This window comes from Podarcis melisellensis (assembly GCF_964234715.1).
Source record: "Podarcis melisellensis genome assembly, chromosome: 9".
NCBI lineage: Eukaryota > Metazoa > Chordata > Lepidosauria > Squamata > Lacertidae > Podarcis > Podarcis melisellensis.
The window spans coordinates 2,069,914-2,090,095 of NC_138541.1; the positions used below are offsets into that span (position 1 = coordinate 2,069,914).

The 20,182-nt window shown below is 47.6% G+C and overlaps 1 long non-coding RNA gene across 1 annotated transcript in view; it reads left to right on the forward strand.

Moving 5' to 3' along the window:
• The window catches only part of LOC309377833, a 355,859-nt gene that overhangs the window by 103,269 nt on the left and 232,408 nt on the right, over positions 1 to 20,182 (forward strand). The window lies entirely within an intron of this gene.

Sequence of the window (20,182 nt, forward strand, 5' to 3'; positions counted from 1 at the left end):
GTTACAGATGCTTCAGGTTACAGACTCCACTAACCCAGAAATATTACCTCGGGTTAAGAACTTTGCTTCAGGATGAGATCATGCTCACATGGCGCAGCAGCAGCAGGAGGCCCCATTAGCTAAAGTGGTGCTTCAGGTTAAGAACAGTTTCAGGTTAAGAACGGACCTCCGGAACAAATTAAGTACTTAACCCGAGGTACAATTGTAATAACAACAACAACAACAACAATAATAAATATTTATACCCTGCCCATCTGGCTGGGTTTCCGCAGCCACTCTGGGCGGCTCCCAACAGATTAAAAACAGAGGCTGGAGGATGGCCACCTGTCCTGGATGTATTAGCTGAGATTCTTGCATCACAAGGGGGACAGACTTGATGACCACCGGGGGTCCCTTCCAGCTCTAGGATTCTTTGGTATGTCCATGTTTGATGAGGAAGCCCTTGATCGGCCTTCAAAAACCAAAGAATTTTAAGTTGGCCTTCTGAAAATGTCAGGCAATGCAAAATAAGACAAATACTAGACTGAGCTGGGTGGAGCCGAGTGCGGCTTCATTTGGGCCTCATTTACAGCGCTGTTTGCTTTTTGCAAAACAGCACCCCCAAGCCTTGCATACCCTGTTTCAATGGCCGCAATGTTATATCGTGCTCCAGCAAGCAAAGGCCATTATTTTCCGGTCTTCAGTTTTCTCCCTTGCTTTGGCTGAATCTGGAGCAGTTTTCCAGGGCCGACATCAGAGGGTGCCAGAGATTAGTAAATAACAGCAGGCAGGATGTTTGGGTTGCATAAGGATATTTTGACACACTTCTTGTGCCCGTTGAAGGCGACTGGAAAGGAGAGTGGATGGCCCTGGCATGATGCCACCCCGAGGGGCTCCCTTGGGGCTGCTCTCACACACACCCCATCCGTGGGCAGAGGAGATCTCCAAATTAAATGGGGAGACCTGCCAACGGTTTGTGCAGCGAATCAAATGCGACGGTGCAAAAAAACAGACCCTTCTGCATGCTCACCTCCAGCCAAAGCAGCTGCTTCTGCAGCAGAGTGCCAATTAAAAAAAATAAAAATAAAATATTTTTTTTAAAAAAATAAATACACCCCCCCACTCGGACATTTCCAATAAAATGCAACTCCTCCCCGCATGCGAATGTTGCCCCCCCCCAAAAAAAGAGGGTGTGTGCAGGAAATCCCTCGGTGCCGTTCCCCCCTCCAATGGAATTATCACTATCATCTGAAGGCAGCCCTGTTTATCATCATCATCATCATTTTTTATTTGTATACCGTCTTTCAATCTTACAATACTCAAGGCGGTTTACAAGCTGAAGAAATAAAAAATGTACATCTTATAACAATCTAATGCAATACAAAAACATGATAAAACATAACTTTAAAATAGGCAACCCCCATCAAAAAAGTAACATTCGACAATCATTAGAATAGTATAAAGTAATAATGTCAACATATAAAAGTTAAACAGAAATCCACTCAACAGTTACAATAATATCTAAACTATAATCAATAAAACAACGGCAAGCCACAGTACGTAAAACAATACGGTACACATTGAGAAGCCGAGGGGACAGCAAGGCATGTGGAAAGAGGCCTTGCCTGGTGGAGTCTCTCCCCTCACCCATAAAATCCAATACTGCTACCCATAAAATTTAGATATGTCAAAAAGTTGTTTGTTTTTTTTAGTTTAGGGAAGCTTTTAATGTTTAACAGACTATTGTATTTTAATATTTTTTTGGAAGCAGCCCGGGGGGGGGGGCTGGGGAAACCCAGTCAGATGGGCGGGGTAAAACTATTATTATTATTATTATTATCAGTGCTTTTTCTAAGAAAATATTTTGGGGTACTCTCATTTTGACTCAAGAAAATCACCATTTTAAAGTTCAAATCGGGGGAGAATAAATACAGGAAATGGACTAAAGTACAAAGATTCACAAAACGTTTAGGGGTATGCGTTCCCCTGCGCGCTCTCCCCAGCACTTATTATTATCATCATCATCATTATTTCCATTTCTATACTGCTTTACATTTTAAAGAACAAATCTCAAAGAAATTTGTTGTTGTGTAGTCATTTAGTCGTGTCCGACTCTTTGGGACCCGCTGGACCAGAGCACGCCAGGCACTCCTGTCTTCCACTGCCTCCCGCAGTTTGGTCAAACTCATGCTGGTAGCTTCGAGAACACTGTCCCACCATCTCATCCTCTGTCGTCCCCTTCTCCTTGTGCTCTCCATCTTTCCTAACATCAGGGTCTTTTCCAGGGAGTCTTCTCTTCTCATGAGGTGGCCAAAGTCTTGGAGCCTCAGCTTCAGGATCTGTCCTTCCAGTGAGCACCCAGGGCTGATTTCCTTCAGAATGGAGAGGTTTGATCTTCTTGCAGTCCATGGGACTCTCCAGAGTCTCCTCCAGCACCAGAATTCAAAAGCATCCATTCTTCAGTGGCCAGCCTTCTTTATGGTCCAGCTTTCTATACCGCTTTACATTTTAAATAACAAAAGCTCAAAGAAGTTTACAGCACATTAAAATCAAATAAAACAATCCCGAATAAAACAAACTCAAGCATCAAGGAAAATATTTCAAAAGTGGCATTTTGCTTTCCCCAACCAGAGTTTTCCATGTGGTTGCAGAACTCGCCTGGCACCTGGCTGATTTCGAACCCACCTCTGGACGCTCCTGCCCATGGTGTTCTCATCCAGTAGCCCGAAGTCACTGGGCGACCCGACCCGCCGCCAAGTCTCCCTCGACGGGCCATGAGCCCATTTCTCTGCATGTTCTTCAGGAGGTGGATAAGGCAAGCAAGAGATCTGCCTCCTTGGGGAGAGCAGGCCACAAATGGGAAGCCACCATAGAAAAGGCCCTGTTCTCCGGTTCCCACCCTCTAGATCTTCTGCAGAGGGAAAATACAAACAAAGGGCCTTGGGTCCTGATTGCAGGGGCCAAGTTGGTTCATGATAATAACAATTACTATTGCTCTTGTTTTGCAGTCTCTCGGCTTGGAGTCCTGGGAGGGGGAACCTGCCGCACTGTCCTAAACCCAGCGCTGATATGGGAAACAGGCTCAAAGCAGGATGACCAAGGGACTGGAAACCATGCCTGATGAGGAACGGCTGAAGGAGTTGGGTAGTTTTCACCTGGAGAAAAGGAGATAAGAGAGCCATCATCAAAAAATATGTGAAAGGCTCCCAAGTGGAAGAGGGAGCCAAGCTTGTTTTCTGCTGCTCTGGAGGGGAGGACTCGAATCCACGGCTTCAAGTTACAGGGAAGGAGATTCCAACTCAACATCAGGAAGAACTGACGGTAAGAGCTGTTTAATTTTTGGTTACTGTTTTTGTAAAAGAAAATAACAATTTAAAAAGAAAAGAGAGAGAGAGAGAGAGAGAGAGAGAGAGAGAGAGAGAGAGAGAAAGAAACTTGTTCAAGAGTGGAACAGACTCCTTCAGAAGGTAGTGAACGATACAATACGATAATCTTTATTGTCATTGTCCCATACAGAACAACGAAATTGGGGAAAAAACCTCCAAAGAACTCTCCTTCTTTGGAGGTTTTTAAGCAAAGGTTGAGTGACCATCGACCAGGAATTCTTTAGCTGTTATTTCCTGCATTGCAGGGGGTTGGACTAGATGACCCTGGGGTCCCTTCCAATTCTCCAGTTCTATGATTTTATGAAATTCATGGAGGAGGTGGCTATTATCAGCTACTAGCCAGGCTGGCCCGGCTCTGGAGGCACCAGTGCTCCTGAGGGCCAGTTGCTGGAAATTGAAGGAGGCCAGAGTGTGAATCCCGCTTGCTGGTTTTCTATTGGGGCATCTGGCTGATCACTGTGAGAACACGGTGCTGGACTGGACGGACCATTGGCCGGAATCAGCAGGGCTCCTCTTAGGGGTTTCTGTTCTTGTGTTGCTCTTGGGCCGGCAGCCTTGCTCATTGACATCCGAGTGGTCCTGCATCAGCAGCACTGGGAAATCGGCTAAATGCTTCTGACCTGATCGTTCCAGGAATCCCCTCCATTCTGCTGAGCCCCACAGGAAAGCTCAATGCATGGGCCCAGCATGCCTGAAAGAAGAGCTCGATTCAGTTGCCGTCAGTATTTGTACATTTACACCCTGCATCTATAATATAATAATTTTATTATTTATACCCCACCCATCTGGCTGGGTTTCCCCAGCCACTCTGGACGGCTTCCAACAGAATATTAAAATACAATAGCCCATTAAACATTAAAAGCTTCCCTAAACAGGGCTGCCTTCAGATGTCTTCTAAAAGTCTGGAAGTTGTTCTTCTCTTTGACATCTGGTGGGAGGGCATTCCACAGGGTGGGCGCCACCACCGAGAAGGCCCTCTGCCTGGTTCCCTGTAACTTCGCTTCTTCGCTTCTGCAAAGGGATCAAATACTTATTTCACTCATTATAATGCACAGCAAACTCTGACTTTTGTCTTCTGGGTTTCTGTGGGGTTTTCCCTGTTGTTATTCTGTCTCTCACAGCTACAGTAAACCTACCATTAAAATTATGGACTGGTAATTTCTTCATCAGAGGGCAAACGGGCAAATTTAGCAGGGGATCAAATACTTTCCCCCCTCACTGTATAAGGTGCCCAAAGGGTCGTGTAGTTCAGCCCCCTATGATGCAGGAACCACAGCTAAAGAATCTTTGACAGTTGGCCATCCAATCTCTGTTTAGAAATGTCCAAGGAAGGAGACCCTCACCCCCAGTTTCCGAGGGAAACTTTTCCGCCGCAAAGGCATTCTTGCCGTCAGAAAGTTCTTCCTGCTGTTGACTTGGAATCTCCCTTCCTGCAATTGGAAGCCATTGGCACCTCCCTGGAGTAGCAGAATTATTATTATTATTATTATTATTATTATTATTATTATTATTATTATTATTATTATTTATACCCCGCCCATCTGGCTTCCAGCAGAATATTAAAATACAATGATTCGTCAAATATTAATAGCATCCCTAAACAGCTGCCTTCAGATGTCTTCTAAAAGTCTGGTAGTTGTTCTTCTCTTTGACATCTGGTGGGAGGGCGTTCCACAGGGCAGGAGCCACTACCGAGAAGGCCCTCTGCCTGGTTCCCTGTAACTTGGCTTCTTGCTGTGAGGGAACCGCCAGAAGGCCCTCAGAGCTGGACCTCAGTGTCTGGGTAGAATGATGGGGGCGGAGACGCTCCTTCAGAAGACAACTTTGCTCCACCTTCCAAGGGACGGATCTTTAGAAAAACCAAAATCTTACAATGGCTTGGCTGCCTCTTCTGTATCAAGCTACCTGTAACATCAGATGTGCATCAGGGGGCAATCAAGACACATATAAAAACACTATGAAAATGTTTTTAAAAAAAATAAAATAAATAATTTTTTTATTCAGTTTTACGCTAAGCATTTGAATTCAAACAGTAATCATTATCATCATAAACATTTAGAATTTTCTGAATCCTTAGACTTCCCTCCACCCCTCCATGGTTTCCATTATCAAACTTTTTCTACTGCATCATATATTTTTCTTAAAACAACACATTTTTACCTTAGCTTTTAATACATTACAAGCGTTTCTCAAATCCTGCCAAAGTTTGTGGTTGTTTACAGTGTTCTCTTAAGTAAATTGTAAATTTATTCCATTCCTTATTAAAGTTTCTACCTTCCTAGTTTCTGATTTTCCCGGTCATATTTGCCATTTCAGCGTAGTCCATCATCTTCATCAGCCATTCTTCTCTGTTTGGGATTTTATCTTCTTTCCATCTCTGGGCCAGTATTATCCACGCTGCTGTGGACGCACACATAAATAATATTTTCTGCTCCTTTGGTATCTCTGCATCTAAAATTCATAGTAAAAAAGCTGATTTTTCCACAAACATTATTTCAAACAATTTTTTTCAACTCATTGTATATCATTTCCCAGAATGCTTTTGCTATCTTGCACGTCCACTATCACCACTTTCAAAAGTGTTTTGAAAAATACATCGAATTTACCATAAGCTCACCATCGCCATCTATTGTCACATTTGCACAATGCACTTGAAACACACTTGAAACGTTATATTTGCAGCTGTATAGCTGAGTCCCGGGGACGCAGGTGGTGCTATGGGTTAAACCACAGAGCCTAGGACTTGCCGATCAGAAGGTCAGCGGTTCGAATCCCCGCAACGGGGTGAGCTCCCGTTGCTCGGTCCCTGCTCCTGCCAACCTAGCAGTTCGAAAGCATGTCCAAGTGCAAGTAAATAAATAGGTACCGCTCCGGTGGGAAGGGAAACAGCGTTTCCGTGCGCTGCTCTGGTTCGCCAGAAGTGGCTTAGTCATTCTGGCCACATGACCCGGAAGCTGTACGCCCACTCCCTCGGCCAATAAAGCGAGGTGAGCACCGCAACCCCAGAGTCGGCCACGACTGGACCTAATGGTCAGGGGTCCCTTTACCTTTACCTAGCTGAGTGCCGGGTCTGGTGATGTCTCCTAGCCACAATGACCACACTCTGCCCTCCTCAGTTGGAGGCCGCAAGGGGCTTCTGAACACCAGTTGCAGGAAAGCGCAGGAGTTGATCTGTCTCAAATTCTGCTCACTGCTTTCCCATGGAGAACAGGGCAGTGGGCTGCAAGGGCTGTTGGCCTGACCCAGCGGACTCTTCTATGCTCTTATGAACCTAGGAGCCACAGATGTCACGACGTTCCCGTGCAGCCTGGCCTCTCTCTCTCTCTCTCCCTCTCTCTCCCTCTCTCTCTCTCTCTCTCTCATATCCATGCGTGCTGGCGAGATCTCTGCCCCTTTCCCATCCCATCACAGTCCTGCCTTTCTCACTGAGGACTCCAGCTCGGCTTCCTTCCCCCCACCAACTTGCACACAGGAACAGTGGCAGGGCAAGGGTTAAGGCCCCCCAGGAAGAACAGCCAGCCGTGTGCATGGGGGGGACAGGAGAGTCCAGGCGTCGCCACCCGATTCTCCACCTCATTAACTCCCTGAGTCCTCTGGCACCAGCCTGTCTGTCCCATGTGATGGGAACGCTGGGAGGAGGAGGCGGCGGCAGAGAGACCCCCCCCGGACGCTCTGCTCCCCCTTTTTCGGTCTGGACTTGGGACAAAGTTTCAGTCCAGCACTGAGCAAGCTGGAGAAGCAACACTCAGGTAAGTCCTCTTATCTCAGACTTCCAGGGTGCTTTAGATAGAAAGGACCCAGAACTCCCTGGCTTCCCTCCCCTGGAAGGAATTTCCTTGGCGGTCAGGGGTGTCAGGACTGGAAGGAAGACCTGTGGATCTCCTGTTGTACCTCTGTCCTCTGAAGGACAGGATCCTGGACCTCACACCCCCCCCCCCAGCAGCCTGGCTTGGAGACCTCCAAGGAAGGTGGTCTCATGATCTTGTCCTCCGTAGCGGATCCCAGGGGCAAACAGCTCCCAACGCTCAGGTGGTCCTCTTGACTCTGCTTCCCTTTGGAGAAGGTCCGTTCATCTTTGTCTTATGCACAGTATTTTGGGGGTGGAAACGCCTCGCCTCTTCTGTCAGAAGAGTTGTCCATTGCTGTGGTGAGAGTGGGTCATCCAGGAATCCTGCATCTCTCTGTGGTCTGCATTGGATTGGGGCTCACCCGACTGACATACCTCAGTTTTTCTTATGCATTTGGCCTCCCGTGGGATACAGATATATATTTGAGTCCGCTTTGCGTATCCGATGAAGTAGACTGTTGCCAACTAAAGCTTGCACCACTGCAAATATGTTGGCCTTCAAGGTGTCATGGGTTTTGCTGCAATGAACTAGTGGGGCTGTTTATAAACCCCTCTGGAGGTTTGCCTAGAGAAGACCAGGAGTCCCCAACAGCTGGGAGTGGATCTCCCCATAGCAGGCAGGAAGTTTTTTTGAAGCAATACTTATTCCCATCAAACCCGTTTACCAAGAAGCAAATAATCGGATGCATGTCCTCTTCAAAAGCAGCAATCGCCTCTCTCGGCCGCCGTTCAATTCGCTGCAAAAACCACTGTCTGCCTCTCTCCTTGTTCATTTCTTTATTTTATTAATTAAATGTATATCCCGCCTTTCTTCCCAAAGGAACCAGCTATCTCCACTCTCCTCCTCCTCTTAAACTAAACTCATGATGGGATTTCATTCTGGACCCATTACAGTCCTTGCAGCTCCCGACCTCTGAATCCTTTCGCTGTCTGCGCTTTGAATTTGCCCTTTGTTTATTGTCTTTAATCAATAAAGGGTTTTTTAAAAAGAAAAAAAGCCTAGCCTTTTAGGAACAACCTCAGACTTTGGTGGAAATAGCAACAGCCCTGAATGTGGTTCAATATAGTGCAGTTGCTGTGGGGAGATGGTTTTGCATGCTGCTCGGATAAATCGTCTTGGCCCGAGGCCCCAGATTCCTCCCCAGAGATTGTCCCTCCACAAATGGATGTTGTTGTGTTTGCTGCCTGCTGTTTACCAACTGGGAAGGGTCGTTTCCCTCTCTGCTGGTGCTGACTGTGGAATCCCGGAGGGATCGGTTGCATGCAAAAATACAGGTGTCGATGGCAGAACTCGTATTTTGGGGCCGCCATGCCTAATCCAAGCCAGCCTTTAGTACAGAAGGGGGAAATGTTGGAGAAACTAGACAAACTAGAAAGATGACCCTGACTGCCATCAGCCTGTTTCATTTACATGACATCATTTAGCTGTGATTGCTGCCTTGAAGTGGGTCAGACTAGATGAGTCTTTGGGTCTCCTCCGTCTCTCTGATTCCATGACCTCCTCACAACTGCAGGTGGATTTCCCTGCTTCTTCCTCTGCAATACTTTGACTAATGTTTCATCGGCAAGGTAGACTCCAGTCAGAGGAGGACTGCTCAAGAGAAATGTGAGCAGTGCAAGCCGAGGTTGTGTACAAACATGCAGATGTGAGCAGAAACAACTACCACATGCACGCATGCTAATCACATGCTGGTTGCTCACAAACTTTACAACTCCTGCTCCCCATCAAATCCGTTGGGTGGTTCTTGGCCCTCTGTGAACTGGCAAGCGATGGAGTGGCCTTCCAAGGGGCAGAGATTCCTGGAGGGTCATTGCTGATGCCGCCAACTCTAAGTGGTGCTGAGTGACCCAAATACTGTGCCTGGCGCCGCCCACCCAGAGCAAGCGGCAAGGAGAGCTTCCAAGGCGCATTTCGTCCGGGTGGAAAGGGAGGGAGGGGAAGGCGAGTCTGAATAAAGTGAGAGAAATACCTGGACTCGGGTGCAAGGGGGACAGAAGGTGGCTTTGTACTGTTTTGTCGTGACAGTGGGATGTTGTTGTTGTTTTTTTGCCTTTTAGCACGGAAAACACGTAGAAGGGAATTGTCTGCATTTCGACGGTGCTTTGGGCTTTTCCGTTTTGCTCCCTTCTGGTTTTGCTTCTGTTGTTGTTTCAGAGCTGACCAGATTCAGGCTATGAGAGCAAAAAGAATTCAGAGGAAGCCTCAAAGAATACGCTTCCGCACAATGGGAAAGTATCCTCCACTTTTACGGTGAATCGGCCACGGCTACGAAGGGTGAACGCCACAGGCGACAAAGGATGGGCGGAATGGACCCCGACCTGAAATTCTGAATATGGACCATGGAGGCAGAGAAATGGGAGGTGCAAAGTTGGATGTGGAGTTTCCTCTCTTTGCCCCAAATGACGGGCCTTGGGAACCCGAAGTCTCATTCGAGCATCTTTTAGCCATGCCACCAGAGGACTCACAGGCTGCCATCTCTGTGACGAGAGGAACACTTTTGGGTTGATGCAAGTTTGTTGGATGTTGGGATCAGGTCCCGGTGAGGAGAATGGGATGGGAAGCCTGGAGGACCAACCTGCAGAGGATGAGCTTGGTGCTCAAGGGGCAGAACCGTTGGAAGAGGGTTAAATTGCAGCCCTGCAATGCCGATTTTGGAACAGGGCTGCTGTTGGCTGTTTTCACCTGAACTGGGAGGCGCACTGCACGCTTCCTAAATCATCACCAGCAATTCGAACGTGCCTTTGCCATTGGTCCTGGCACCTGTGGAATACAAAGGCTCAGAGGGTTTGAAATCCCACATGCCGGTAGACTGGGAGACTTTCCATAGGGCTCAGCCCCTTCTTGGATGCCAAAAGCTGGGGAGCTGAAATCTCGTGAAAGTTGGACGGGTGGAATGAGGTGCCAGAACTTCGAAGAAAGAAATCTCGCGGAATGCCGACTTAGGGACGTTTCTTTCTGCATGCAGGACCACAGAGGTGAACTTTCTTCCAGTGAATTGTCTGCTTCTCAGCATATCTCTTCCCTCTTTGCCTGCTTCCATTTCTTTAACACTTTTTCTTTAGCTCATGGCCTGAGTGTTGTGACCCAAGAGGGATCTCTCTGCAACATTACACCTCTTGAATTGCAGGGCGATTCTTTGACTCATTAAAAACCATCATCATTAGTACGATTACTATTTAATCATTTTTATCATTGCCATCATTATTATGGCTTACCTGCCCTTCACCCAATGGTCTCCGGGCAGGTTACAGCGTTAAAACCCAAAATCAAAAACAGTGTAAACCAACTTGCAATCCTAAAAGTAAGGCCCATCCTAAAGACATGGTATCTCCAGTGTTCAAAGCATCCTGTGCAATAATAATAATAATAATAAATACCGGTAATATTATTATTATTTATACCTCGCCCATCTAACTAGGTTTCCCCAGCCACTCTGGGCGGCTTCCAACAGAATATTAAAAACATAATACAGCATTAAACATTAAAAACTTCCCTAAACGGGGCTGCCTTCAGATGTCTTCTAAAAGTCAGATAGTTGTTTATTTCCTTGACATCTGCTGGGAAGGTGTTCCACAGGGCAGGTGCCACCACCGAAAAGACCCTCTGCCTGTTTCCTTGTAACCTCGCTTTTCGCAGGGAGGGAACCACCAGAAGGCCCTCGGAGCTGGACCTCAGTGTCCGGGCAGAACGATGGGGGTGGAGATGCTCCTTCAGGTATACTGGTGCACCTCTGTGGAGAGGGAGACCCATAGCTTAGGGGCTGCCCCAGAGAAGACCCTGTCCTCCTGGACAACCATCACCCCAAGCCTCTGAGGGCGGGGGAACTGCCAAGAGTATCCCCCCTCTGCTTATCTCAGCCTCCGAGAGGGTCTGTGAAGAAGGAGACGGCCTTTCAGGGCTTTAAACACCCTTCTTGAATTGAGGCTGGAAATGAGCTGGCAGTCAGCACAGCTGTTTTAAAACAACGGTAATCAATTAATGGCGTCAGAAAAGCCCTGCTGATGCATCAGGTTAAAGGTCTCTCCAATCCTGCCTCCTTGGCTAGCCAGATGTTTCCAGGAAGCTCGCAATCCAGGCATGAAGGCAATAGCCCTGTCTGCAGCCAGCCTCTGGTAGCCAAAGGTAGACTGCCTCTGAACTTGGAGGCTCCACTGAGCTATCGGGGGTTAATCTCCGTGGAGGGAAACATTTCATGAACTGGTTTAAATCCCCTTCCAAGCTATGTTCTAGAAACATCTGGGGTTGGCTTTTGCTGCCCAGATCTCCATCAAGGGGTTCAGGGTCGCCTAAGTTCGATATTGGTCAGAGGAAGACGAATGGAGGCAGAAAGCAGTAGAAGGAAAGCAAAGGAGAACTATATTTTCCTGTTGCAACAGACTCCCCACCCCCCACCGGCCACTTGCAAGGAGGTGAGGACCCCGAACGAAGTGTGCAACAACTTTAAAAAACTTTTGAAATTGCCCAACCCCTTAGCCAATAACCGCGGAAACATACAAAATAAAAAATACACAACGCGTATTATAACGGTTCAGGCAGTCCCTGACATTCTCTGGACCGCAAATGTTCAGGGCTTTGTGAATTAATACAAGAACCTCGAACCCGGTGCAGCTGTTTTAGCGATGGGGTCACATGTTCTTGGCCAGACCAGCAATCTGGTCGCAGCATTCTGCACCAAACGGGGCCAAGGGCAGCCCCACAGGGGCGGGCGGAAAGGAAATCCTTTTAAACCGAGGACCAAACCTGGGTTACTTTCTATCAGCCTGGCCTGGGGAAATGCCTTTCTGAGCCATAAAAATGTGACTCTCTGTGTGACCAGGGAGGAAAGAAGGGGCTCCTTTTGGCGGGTAAGCTGTTATTATTTATTAAATTTCTGAAGCACCTTCCATTCAAAGAGCACAGGGTGGTTTAAAATACTGTATATCATGGGGCGGAATACATTATTGGTAACTCACAACTTACATGTACTTAACTTGTGCACGTTCAGCTATTATTATTATTATTATTATTATTATTATTATTATTACCCTACCCATATGACTGGGCTGTCCCTTTACATGCTTGGCAAGTGAAAAAAATTAAAAGGGGGCAGCCGTTCAGGGGGAAAAGGCTTTGGCAATTCTACCCACCATTGCACCCAATGTGTTTTGAATATACAGTGGGTGCTCGGGTTGCAATTTTGCTCTTCTGCGCATGCACAAAGCGCAATTTTGCGCTTCTGCACATGTGCGACTGCTGAAACCTGGAGTTAACCCGTTCCAGTACTTCCGGGTTTCAGTGTGTCCGTAACCCAAAAAAACTCACCCTGAAGTGTCTGTAACCCGAGGTATGACTGTACACTATTTTATACACCAGGTGGGCGGGGTATAAATCATAAAATTATCATTAATGTTTTTATTCTTTTGGCATTACACGCTATTCCTGGAATGTGTGTTGAGAGTCACCTGCATAAAGGAAGGAAACAGGCTTGCTGTTTTCAAAAAATGTGAAAATCCAGACACGAAAGCTGTTGAAAATCTCAGAATAAAAGAAAAATGAAGCCAAATTGCCCCCAAATCGACACTGATATGGGCTGCCATTTTTCAAAATTCTGCCTAGGTGCCATTTCCAGTGGGCGAATCCCGGCTGTGTCCAGGAAATTCTGGACTTGCAGCAGCCCAGGAAGAAGATCGCATTGCCAACTTGTGTGCCAACTGTCTTCCGCACTGGGATTTCGAACACAGGCCTGGCACTGTGTGCTGGTGCCTTTCCCATTTGGGGAGAGGACAAGGGATGGGGAAGGGAGGGAGGGGGAAGCAAGGGGGCTTCCTGGCCCCCCTCCCTGCCTCCCTCCTCCCTGCTTGCCCCCCCCAGCCCTGCCTTTTCTGCCGAAAGGCGCCAGGCTCTGACCTTTGCCGCCTGCTTCCCTGTCGCCTCAGATCAGAAGAGCAGCAATTGAATGTGACTCCCTGGCGTGGGCTAGCCGTGCCCCAGATGCTGCGGCGCCCGCCCCCCACTCCCCCCAGCCCAGGGGGGCATCCGCTCAGCGGGCAAAATCCCCAAACGTTTAGTCAGGATGTCAAGGAAGCTAATGAACTGGCAGGGAAGCGCTTGTGGGTTGGGGGGGGGGTGTTGGTGAGGGGGGAGAGAGGCAGAGAACAGCACAGGGGTCTACAGGTGCTTCCAGATGGTTGTCGTTTTGTGTTTTTGGGGCTGGGATTCAATCCCAGAGTCAGGTTGCAGAATTAAAATGGGATGGGAGGGAATATGTCACCTGGTGTGAGTGGTGCACCAGATGATTGACAGGTGGGCAGCTGAGCAAGGAGGGATGCGTTGGTTATGACTCTCTTTTTTATTTTCTGTTTGGTCCACTTTTTCAGGCTTCCTCTCATCTCCCCTCCTTCTTTTATTCATTTATTCATTTATAATTTTTTTATTTGTTTTTCGACATATCATTTTCAACAGTAATTAAACATACTTTCATATCATATACCATTTTTTTTTTACTTCCACCATTCGCATCTGAAAATTTTCCAATCTCTTCACTAAATATACTTTTCTTTACTTCCACAGTTACATTTAACTCATAACTGAGATCTCTATTCTTCCTCTACTTTTGCAATGTTTCATACATTTCTCCTTACAAAACTTCTTGTAGGTAGTCCTACTAGCATCGTTTGTTGATTACAGTTGCTCTTCAAATAATTCATATATTTCTACCAATCTTCTGTGAATCTCTGGCCCCACAGGTTTCGAATCCTTCCTGTTGTTTTATCTAATTCTGCGCCCCCCTCCTCCTTTTAAATCACATGCTATCCTTTCCACAGAGTGGCTGGGAAAAATAAAGTATAAATAAAGTATTATTATTATTATTATTATTATTATTATTATTATTATTATTATTTCTGCTCTCCTAACGCTGCTGCTCTCTGAAGATCTCAGCTGGACAGGTCTTGCCCTCCCCACCTCTGTCTCCATCCCAGAAAGCTCTGCACCTTTTCCTCCTTCACCTTGGCAGACTCACCATCTTCTCCTTGGCCTGGAATGCCCTCCCAGCTTCTCCCTTGACCAACCTGGTGCCCTCCTGAGTGGCTCCCCCAAGAAGACAGGCTGCAGCATTTGGAACTTCTAAGTTTAGGGACTCGGGTGGCGCTGTCGGTTAAATCACAGAGCCTAGGACTTGCTGATCAGAAGGTCGGCGGTTCGAATCCCCGCGACGGGGTGAGCTCCTATTGCTCGGTCCCTGCTCCTGCCAACCTAGCAGTTCGAAAGCACGTCAAAGTGCAAGTAGATAAATAGGTACCGCTCCGGCGGGAAGGGAAACGGCGTTTCCGTGCGCTGCTCTGGCTCGCCAGAAGCGGCTTAGTCCTGCTGGCCACATGACCCGCAAGCTGTACGCCGGCTCCCTCGGCCAATAAAGCGAGATGAGTGCCGCAACCCCAGAGTCGGCCACGACTGGACCTAATGGTCAGGGGTCCCTTTACCTTTACCTTAGTGAAAGGGAGAGGCAACAAGATAGAGAAGGGGTCCCCAAACTAAGGCCCACGGTCCGGATAAGGCCCAAGGGACTCGTTTATCCAGCCCACAGCAACACCCACCACCCGCTGCCGCCACCCGCTCTTACCGGCGCTGCGCAGCTGCCCACTTCCATGTGTTATTTGCACATGTGTAAGCATTATTTCCGGTGCACATTCAGGTCTGAGGAGGCCCATGCACATGCGCACAAGCTATGAGAGCCAGTGTGGTGTAGTGGTTAAGAGCGGTGGACTTGTAATCTGGTGAACCGGGTTCGCTTCCCTGCTCCTCCACATGCAGCTGCTGGGTGACCTTGGGCCAGTCACACTTCTCTGAAGTCTCTCAGCCCCACTCACCTCACAGAGTGTTTGTTGTGGGGGAGGAAGGGAAAGGAGAATGTGAGCTGCTTTGAGACTCCTTTGGGTAGTGATAAAACAGGATATCAAATCCAAACTCTTCTTCTATTTCCAGTGGTCCTCTGACCTGGAAGTGCGTGGGAAATAGCGTGTGTGCACGCGTATGGGCACGTGCTCTCCCACCCTCAGGCCTGCCGCGCAATCAGCGCTGGAGACACCGGCCTGAGGCGTGGTAAGTTTGCTGACCCCTGGGATAGAGCATGGGTAGGCAAATTAAGGCCAGATGTGGCCCAATTGCCTTCTAAATCCGGCCCGCGGACAGTCTGGGAATCAGCATGTTTTTTCATGAGTAGAATGTGTCCTTTTATTTAAAATGCATCTCTGGGTTATTTGTGGGGCATAGGAATTCATTCTCCCCCCCCCCTTCAAAATATAGTCCGGCCCACCTCATGGTCTGAGGGACAGTGGACCGGCTTCCTGCTGAAAAAGTTTGCTGACCCCTGGAATAGAGGTTTCCCAGACTGCACAGCATGGAGAAAAGTTTTCCTCCCTCTCCTAACAGGCAAACTGGTGGACGTCCAAAGGTGAGGTTGGAAGATTCAGAACAGATAGAGGACTTCTTCATGCAGCACAGACTATGGAACTCACTGCCACAAGAGGCAGGGATGCGTACCAACCTGGGTGGCTTTTTAAAAAGATTGTATAAATTCACGGAGGAGCAATGGTTGCTATCCAGACATGGCTCTGCCCTGCCTCCACAGTCAATGTTTCTGAAGACCAATGGCAGGAAACCTCAGAAAGAGAGATGGCTCCTGTGTTCAAATCCTGCTTGTTGGTTTCCCACAGGCGTAGGGTTGGCCGCTTTGAGAACAGGATGCTGGGCTAGGTGGGCCATTGGTCTGACCTAGCAGCCAGCTTTTATGTTCTTATGATGGTTTGGACTACAAATCCCATCAGTCCCAGCTGTGCTGATGGGCATTGTAGTCCAAAACATGTGGATGGGCACCCAGCATTGGACTTCTGCAAAATTCTGGTTCAGCTGTTTCTGTTATCCTGGGGGCCATGAGCATGCAGGCCATGGTGGCATATGGACTTTGCATCTGATAGCTGAAGCCGACTTGCCAACTCCGTTTCGCCCGGAGAAGGTGCTCTCTGAAAGATTTGGCATTTCTGCAGCTCACTCACCATGGGAGCTTGATTTTGAGATGCTGAGCATTTTAGTCTTCAGAGAGGGTGAGATACCTGCTGCTGCTGCTGCTCCTTTAAGAACGGATAGATTTCTTTCACTGATGCATCCCAGTACATCCCAGTGCATGGAGAGAGAGGACTATGCACGGCTTCTGTTCAGGGAAGTTTTTAATGTGTGACATTTTAATGTGTTTTTAATCTTTGTTGGAAGCCGCCCAGAGTGGCTGGGGAAACTCAGCCAGATGGGCGGGGTACAAATAATAAATTATTATTATTATTATTATTATTATTATTATTATTATTATTATTACTTCTAGCCAAGATGGCTTTGCTCTGCCTCCACAGCTGGCGGCAGCAAGGCTACCAAATTGCTAAAAAACCACTGAAGGGGAGAATTGCTTTTGTGCTCAGATCCTGTGCCTGCAGGTTGTGAAGATATAATGCTGGCCTGATCCAGCAAAACCGATGTGCAATGGAATTTGCAGGAAATGCATGCATGGAAGCCAGTTTCAACGATTCCTTGAAACGGAATGCGCTTTTAAAATGTGGCTCTTTTGGAGATTGGTGTTATTGGGTTGTTGTTCTTATTTTGATTATATGTATTGTTTTATACGTTGTTCTTGTTCTGGGTATAGGGCGGTATAATAATAATAATAATAATAATAATAATAATAATAATAATAATAATGGTTTGACTTACTTGCTTTTCCATTACCAGCTCAGCTTGTTGTCTGCTTAAGGTTGAAAAAATAAATCAAAGCCTTGTTATTTTTTTCTCTGTGGAAATGTTAGCGGCGAGGGGAGCCTTCCTTCTTGTAGACCAGTGGCTCTGCTATTGAGTCAGCTTGCAAATGCAAGGCAATTAACTAATTGGAGCTGGCAGGGAGGCCTATCATCTTTGCCGCAGCAAGGGAAACAAGTCATTAAAAATGATCCGTGCTCCCATAATTGAGATTATTTCAGGGCGGCCTGGCGTGGGGGCGGGGGTTCTGTTTGGGGGACCCTGGGAAAACAACCCCCTCCTTTTATGCAAAGCTATAATGCGCAGACTGCGGCGCAGCTGTGCCTTTATTCATTATTAACAACACCATCCATTTGTTTAATGATGATTTCCTTAGGACTCCCTGCCCCAACCCCCAAAGTCTTTGCACATTGTGGTGGGGCCTTTTAAAATCAAAGAACGCAGTTGGAGATGGGTGCAGTTTGGCTTCATCCTGCAGGATTGTTTGGTTCCCTTTAAAAATATCCCTAAGAAGGATGGGAGACGATGGCAGCAGCGAGGACAAGGCAAAAGGGACCAAGGTTTTGAAACAGCGGCCTTTGGGGTGGGGGAAAGGCCCAGGGGCTGATGGGAGATGTAGTCCAAAACATCTGGAAGGGATACACTTGCCAAAAGCTGTCGACTGCCACCTAAGACACACACACACACACACACACACACACACACACACTCCTTTTTTAAGCTCTTGCAGCAATTACAGCCTCCTGCAGAGTGGAAAATCCAGCTCTGTTTATTTTGAACATTTGCCAGCTGGCCCCAGGCAGGGAGGGAAAATGAGTTAATAAACTCACAGGGAAATTCCCCCACCTACAGGCTACGGAAGAGTCCAGGGCTTGCTCTGAAAGCCGATGTCCTGCTTCCGATGTAGGACAGTCGTCTCGTGCTCCTGTCCCACCGCAGAAGGCTTGTCATGTCTGGATGCTCCCACGTGCCGAAGAAATCGTCCCGCTTATGGAAATCTTTTACCCAGAGGTTTCCAGAGCAGAAGTCGTGGAAAGTCATAGAATGGTAGGGACCCCCAAAGGTCATTGAACTCCAAGTCGGGGAGCCCCCAATTGTTGTTGGACTACAACTCCCATCATCCATGGCCACTGGTCCTGCTAGCTAGGGACGATGGGAGTTGTAGTCTAGCAACATCTGGTGCTTCAAGGTGGAGAAAGGCTGATTTAAAGTGTGCAGGGGTTTTATGGGGTTTTTTTGTTTCCACAACTATTATTTTTAATTGGGATTTTGGTGCCATTGTAAATCTAAAGACAACTTAAAGTAGAACGGAAAGCGAATTCAAAATCTGCAAAATGCAGGATACGTATGAAACCCACTTCAGATTTGAATTGGGTGCATGATAACACACTGCTTTCTATTATTGCAGCTATTTCGTTATTAATTATTTCTCTGCTCTCTTTATTACAGGAATCAGATGCTAGTGGGTTTAAAATAAGAATAAGAATAAAAATATGCATTTCTATAAGCCAGACCATACTATGTGCTGGAGGCATATGCCTTCCATATATTTTTAGGTGCTTTACGATCACTGGGAGGAGGGCCTGTGAGGAGTGACTGACAGGCATGTGAGAATCTCCCCTTCCTTTCGTGGGGCTGGAAAATGTAGGATAACGTCTTGGCGCTTTCCCTTCATGTGTAAGATTCTGCTAAGGTGCTGGCCAGACTGTCTGCCAGTGTCTGCGTTCCTGCCCTTCCTCCTTCCTCCTCTTCCGAAGGAACGGTTTTTTAGATTTTTATTTTTTTGCTAAAGTGCTTTTGCAGCATCCAGGGTGTGATGCATTATTAATACCCCGAATGATCCTAAGAACTGCATCTGGGAATCCATTTAGGTCATACAGCTACGTGCTGGCGGCTCTCAAGAGACGCTGGAAAAGAGAATATTTGCCTTGTTGTTTCACACTGGGGGGGGGAGCCAGCCATGACCCCCCCTCCGCCGCACCCCTGTTTGACTCTCCACCCCCTATTGTTTTATCACATGGAATCATGGGGTCCCTCAAGGGTCATCCATACCAACCCCCTGCGATGCAGGAATAGGCAGGTCTCCTAGAATGCCAGAGGTGGTGTGAAGCCAGCTGTGCCTGGGCTCAAGTTAACCCTTCTGCTCGCTTGTATGTCATCTTCAATTAATATAAGAGCATCAGGAGATTCTGCTTGGTCAAACCAAAGGCCCCTCTGTCCTAGAATCCTCTTCTCAAGGGCTGCAGGCTGGCTGCGGGTGCAAAGTGCTTTACGGAAGCAATCAAAGGCATTTCGGTTTTGACAGATTTCTTCCAGCTGGGCAGAAAGGCCTTGGGTGTTTATTCTGCTTCGTTTTTTACAGCTATTTCTAGCTGTCGGGGTTTTGCGTACGACTTTCGAAGCTATTTTTGGCCACCGTTACGCAAACCGCCTCGGGGCTCACGTGGAAGGGGATTCGTAAATCAATAAAATGAAAAATGAGGGATCTGCCCCTCTTTTTCCAAATCTCCTTTCTCTCTCCTTCTCTCCCCCTTGCTCTTATCAGAGGCTGGAACTAATGGTTGATTTTTTTGGGGTGTCTTTTAATATTTTGTTTATTGTTGTTGTTGCAGAGAGATCTTGCAGGATGCCCATCTGTGCTTCAGAACCTGACCTGGCCTGCAAAAGGTTTAGTCCTTCACCCCCCCCCCCAAAAAAACCCCTCATAATATTGTTTTCAGAGTAGTTCCTGCAAAGTTGCAGCTGTTGTCCATTTTGGGGTTGTGCTTGGATCACACCATCCATCCAGATGCGGAATCAGCTGCTGCTGACTCGAAAGAGGCCGGCCTGGAGCCTTAGAGGAGCTGTTTCTTATGGGTTGCGTGTTCATGTCACTCCTGTGAGTCTCTCGAGCCACAAGAAGGTTTGCCCCCAGAAGCAAACCCCACTTGCTCAAGGCTGCATCACTTCTTCCAGGCTTAACTCTGGGCTCGTCCACCCTTTCTCCTGGTCTGCCCCGCAGAGGACCTTAAGGTCCATGAATAATCATAGTTTAGAGGTCCTGGGCCCTAAGGAAGTCAGACTATCCTACACCAGGGCCAGGGCCTTCTCAGTGATGGCTCCGACCAGGTGGAATGCTCTGTCCCAGGAGACCAGGGCCCTACAGGATTTAACCTTCTTCGGTCAGGCCTATAAGACAGAGCTATTCCGCCT